The sequence below is a fragment of the Trichechus manatus genome, unplaced genomic scaffold (genome assembly GCF_000243295.1).
Source record: "Trichechus manatus latirostris isolate Lorelei unplaced genomic scaffold, TriManLat1.0 scaffold00079, whole genome shotgun sequence".
NCBI classification, from domain to species: domain Eukaryota; kingdom Metazoa; phylum Chordata; class Mammalia; order Sirenia; family Trichechidae; genus Trichechus; species Trichechus manatus.
This window is the reverse complement of record NW_004444015.1, coordinates 8,275,123-8,280,995: the sequence shown is the minus strand read 5'-3', so window position 1 is coordinate 8,280,995 and position 5,873 is coordinate 8,275,123.

Here is a 5,873-nt window from a genome sequence, read left to right as displayed (position 1 = left end):
CCCGCCCGCCTGCCCCGAGCGCCGCGAGTCGGCCGGGGTCCCCGCTTGGCGCTGGGCTCGGAGCGAGGAGTGGGGAGCGGCAGGACACTGTGGAGACCCCGGCGCGGGGCGGAAGGGAGGGCGCGCCCGCGGGGGATTAGTTAAGAAAGCCGCTCCTTCTCATCTCGGAAGGCATGGGTCTCCTCGCAGCCCTCGCGTCGCCCCTTCCACCTACGCGGCTAGCTCTCCTCTCGTTCTCTTTCTCGTTCTGCCTCCCCACCTCAGCCCTCTTACTTCCACTTTCTCTGAGGTAGTAAAGTCAGGCTTTGTGTCGCTGCTGCTGCGCAGCGGGGCGGGATTTCCCTGCCACCCCCGCCACCACCACCTCCAGCCCCGCCCCCTCGCCCTGCCCTCCTCCCGGGGCAGCCTGGGAATTGTAGTCCCTTCATCCCCCCCACTCCGCCTCGTACTGCAGGCTGGGAGCTCCCCCTCCCGCCCGGCCTGGGTTTGCTCTGAGCGTTGAAGGAGGAAACGAGCGAAACCGCCGAGCCGGACCACGGTTCCCTGCACAGGCTGGAAGTGGAGGCCCGGAGGGCTCGGTAGTTTCCCCGCGGTGAGAAATGTGAGAAGGGAAAATTAGGCAGAGCCCCGAGTGCTGGGAGCCTTCCCAAGGACGCGAAAATTGCGCACCGGGAAACCCTCTAGACCCTCGGCCCTGAGTTTAGAACTGCAATCTGTGAAACTTTGAAAGTGCAAAATGAAAGCTGAGTCTAGAATTGCCAGAAGACTGAGCACCCCTCACGCCATCCCACCCCACCCCTTTTGTGCCGCCCAAGGCTGTTGGAGAACTTTCGGGATCTCCTATAAAAGTACAGAAGAAACAGTTAAAAGAAGCGGAGGGGCATTTGCACGTGCCTTCTGTCCACATTTTCCGGCCGGCCCAGAGCCAAGGGCAGGGCCGAGCCACACGAGGGCCCCTCTCAGGGCGTGAAGGGCCTTGTCTGGTGGGCCACAGACACTTCTCCTTTTCCCCTCTGCAGCGTAGATCCATTTCCACAAACCTTTACTGCGCATTTTCCTTCTACCAGGCCCTGTGCTAGGGGCTGGACCCAACAGATTTACTAAAAGACCTCCACAGCAGGGAGGTCACAATCTAGTCAGGGGATACAGGCAAGCAAATGCTACAAGTTAGAACGCAAGAGCTGCTAGAGTAGAGAGGTTCCAAGTGCGGAGGGAAGTAGGGGAGGGCCATGTCGCAGCTGAAAAGGGGGTCTAAGAAGTTTTCTTAAAGCGCCAGAGAGTAAACTGGGCCTGGAAATGTGGGTAGGCTTGAGAGGAGCAGACCAGGGAGGCCAACGGGCAAAGTCCAGGGTGGAGGGGGAGGACGGTGAGAAACTGCAGGACATGCTAAGAAAAAGAACACACCGTTGATCCGGGGTGGAAACAGCCCAAAAGAAAGTTAAAACCGAAAAGGAACTTTAGGAACACTTGATCCTGTGAGCAACGGAGGAGCCATCGCCAGCTAAGTGCAAATGCATGAGACCTAAGATGTGCTCCCATAATGCCCTGCCAAGAAGTAAAAGTAACCGCACGTTCTTCCCCTATCTTGGTTCCTTCTGTGTGCTCACTTAAGGCTTAATGATTTTTTAAGATTTATGTTAAATGTATGTGAATCAGATATTAGGATGTTTTATTTTATTGACAAAATTGATCTAAGGTTTTGATATCTAATACTTTGAAGATTTCCTTTCAAATAGAAAAACGTTGTTTTCTGGCTTTTATTGAGCACAGCGACTGCTGTAATTTCATTCGCTAATTATTTGTTGAACACTTACCATGTGGCAGGCACTGTTCTAGATACTGGAATTTGGGGGTGGAGAAGAGTATTGTCATTCATTCCAGGCTTAAATCTACAGTCCTTATTAATAAAACACAGTATCCGTCCGTTGCCCTCGAGTAGACTTATAGCGACCCTGTAGGACAGAGCAGAACTGCCCCATAGGGTTTCCAAGGAGCGGCTGGTGGATTCGAACTGCCAACCTTTTGGTTAGCAGCCTGAGCTCTTAACCGCTGTACCACCAGGGCTAAACCACAGTATATCATAGGTAATAAAAACCTAATTTAGACATTTGGAAATGCACATGCTTACTAGTAAAACGCGTGCATATTTTGTTAAACATTTTGTTATATGATGGGAAAAAAATGTACTTTGCTTATAGAGTCGAAGAGAACTTTAAAAAAAAAAAAGAGAGAGAGAGAGACCTGGGAATTTTTTGCAGTTTTCTCTCACACTTGATATTGTCATGTTGCTACAGCTTAAAAAACAGGGAGTTTTGGATCCCCCAAGATACAGCAGTATTGTTGGTCATATTTTCATTTGTTATTCTCATGGCACTTTCTCTTTGTCTTCCTAATTTATTTCATCACAACATCTATATTCATGGGTCCAGACTCATTTGCATGACTATAAAAATGCAATTCAATACAAATCAAAATACACTCAGCAAAATAAGAAAATTAGTCAAAGTGATTTTCTTTTTTCATATTCAAACTCAACCTGAAATCAGAGCTACTCTCAAGCACAGCCTTTAGAGTCACTTTCCTTTGTGGGTTTTTTTTTTTTTTTTTCCCCAACAAGGAGAAATTATTTTTGTTCTTTTCAGTGCCTCTTCACAATTTCCAAAGAAATCCCAGGTGTTGTAGAAAGCTGTTGTTGATGACTATGAAAAGCAGACCATCAGCCAGCATTTTCATTTGGCCAACTCCATAAACAGAGCTGTAAAAACTAACTTCCTCCTGCCTAAACCCTCAGAATCCATGGCACAGGACACCGCCTCTTCTGGTATATCAGCTGACTGCAGCAGAAGCCCCAGTCCTGCAGGTAGGAATTCAGCGGAAGTGGTCTTTTGTCCGTTTTACCAGTTTGACTAGAGATAATGCTTGCTGTCGGAGGGAGGAAAGGGAAAGATGTTCGAGTTCTTCTTTGATCATCTCAGTTCTGCTACCCTGGTTTAGTGCAAGCCACTCAAAAGCCCTTCTTTTCTATTCCAGCCTCCCTCCCCCACCCGCCCTTTGCGCTTTCACACTTTCTCAACCCCTCAGAAATCTCACCAGGGCACAGGATGCATGCACACTTGGGAAGGAGGGGAGCAAAGCTTCTGGAATCAGTCCATTGGTCGGGAATTCAGGGATCCAGTGGGAGGGGAATGGTGCAGAGGAGGAGTCACTTCTTCCACCTGATAACTAACAAAAAAGAAAAATGGAAGCTATTATATCAGCATCTAAATCACCCTTCCGTCAGCAAGTTGAAGAAATTCAACTGTCAACTGCCAAGCTTTCCAACATACCCCTTCAGACTGCCTTTTGCCCATTTGAAATTTCTTTCCCCCTTTCAAGGCTGGCCTTAACGTTTATTTGAGACCAATTTCACCCAGATCCTCCTAGCTCTTGGCCCTCTGCAATTCATTCTCCAAACTGCAACCACAGCAATCTCTGGAAGACACAAATCAAATTAAATCACTCCCCTCCTTAGGACTTTTCAGTAGCTTCCTGTTGCTCTTAGGATCAAGTCCAAAATCCTGCCTTAACAGGACCTACAAGGCCCTGAATTCTCTGACCCCTGCCTTCCTCCTTAGCCTCAGGTGGGCCACTCTCCCCCTCATTTACCAGGCTCCACCTTGCTGGCCACCTTTCATCCCTGGAATTCTCAAAGTTCCTTCTCTCCTGGCAGCTTGTGCACATGCAGCCATCTCTGCTGGAATGCTTTCCAACCGCCTTTGCTATTCATCCTTCAGATCTCAGCTTAAATGTCACTTCCTCAGATGAGATCAGGGCTCCCTGTTATTGTGCTCCAAGTAACCCATATTAATTACATCCCAGGGTACTGACAAATGAGGTTAGTAATCACGGAGAAAGGCAGAAGTCCAAGGGGACTGAGATGAGCTAATATTGTTTTGCTTTTCAAAAAGGGGAAGCAGGTGTATTCTAGTAATCATGATGTCAGACACAGACAAGGTTCTAGAACCAGCCATTAAAAAATTTTGTTTTTTTTTTTTTTTAGCACAATGGAAGGGAACCACAGTGAGTTCACTAAGCTGTACTTTAGCCCTCGAAATTCTGAGGAAATTATTTTGAATTCAGAATTCTACATCCTTTCAAAATGTATTCGGAGGATAGACAGAGAAGAGGTTAGAAAGGATATGGTGTAAGAAGACTGAAGCTTTATTTTCCATAGTAGGCAGTCATTACTTATATTGATATAAGAATATATTGGTATAATACTTAGAAATAAGGAGGTATACCATAAGAACAGCACAAATCAGGAGTGAGGAAAAATGGGATAAGGAACTTCTGTTTTTTCTTTATAAGCCTTGTAATATTTAACTTTTTAAACTATGTGCATGCATTATTTTCATCAAAATAAAAAATAGTTTGAAAATTTGGATGGGCAGAAAGGAAGGAGAGCATTTTAGTCAAGAAAAACAGCAAAGATGTAGAAGTTGTACATAGGCCCCCCTTGGGAGTGGGAGTCCACCTTGAGGAGGAGTGAGAGATTATTTTAATAGCTATCATTTATTGAGCCCTTGCTATGTGTCAGGCACTGTGCTACATAACTTATACATATTATCTCCTTTATTCTTGTTTATTCACTAACCCTATAAGTACTACTATCATCCCAATTTTATAGCTGAAGAAACTAAGAGGTTAGATAACTTGCCCAAAGTCACAGCTAGAAAGTATCAGAGCTAAGAGTTAAACAGGTCCATGTGACTCCAAATTCATACTCTTCATCACTACATTTGGAAGGCATAATTGACAAGATTTGACCATTGATTTAATGTATAGGACAAAGGAGAGAGGTGAATACAAAATGACTCTAAGGAATTAAGCCTCAGTGAGTAGGGGGATGATGTTCATTTATTGAGTCATTTTAACACGTATTTATTGAGCATGGACTCTACCCAAGTAATGTGATGGAGCTGTAGCAATAAACATAAGCAATATGATCCCTGCTCTCGTAGAGCTTACGTTCTGTCATACATAGGAAAATCATTTGGGTAACATCAGTGGTGAAAATCAGGAATTTGATTTTAACTATGTTGAAGTAACAATAAGATATTCAAATGGAAATGTCCAGTATGCTTAGAAAATGTAGGATTAAAGCTTGGTGTAAGATGCCCTGAACCTCAAAAATCTATCCTTGGCCGAGGGAAATCAGAACTGAGACAAGCTATTTCATTTAATGCTTCAGAAATCCTGCATGAGCTTTGAGACTACAGTTTCAATGGTAGTTGGACTGATAGCCACATGGCAGGAGTTTATAGGTGTAAACCTTTCCTTTGCAAAGCTTGATGGTGGAAGGAGGAAAAGAGATTGTATCATAGCTAGGAGGGCCATCAGGATTAAGCAATTTTTTTTCCCCCAAACTATTAGGAGACCTGTGCATATTTAAAAGCAGACGGAGGTTGGGGAGGAGAGATTTTGTAGAAAGGAGAAGCTCAAGATATAGGAAAGGAAGATAATTAAGGAAGCTGGGTGTGAAATGAGATGGGAGGAGATGGACTAGAGAACACCAGGCTCAGGTTTGGGAGAGGAGGACCCTTCTTCCTCTGAGACAGGAAAGAAGGCTGAGAAGAGAGAGAGTGAATCAGATACACTGAGGTGAAGAGAATGCCTGTGACTGACATGGTCTCTATCTTTTCAGCAAAGCTTAATTTTGGAGAATGGGCAATAGGGGAAGGGAATGGGGCTTCATCAGGTTTCAAAGAATAGAGTTTAAGGTTCAGATCTGAAAATTAACAAACCTTTGAGATACTTCACAGCCCTATTTCAACCACATTCCACTGTTTAAAATAATAGCAATTGCACCATCCTCCAGTCTTCCTGGTTGATTA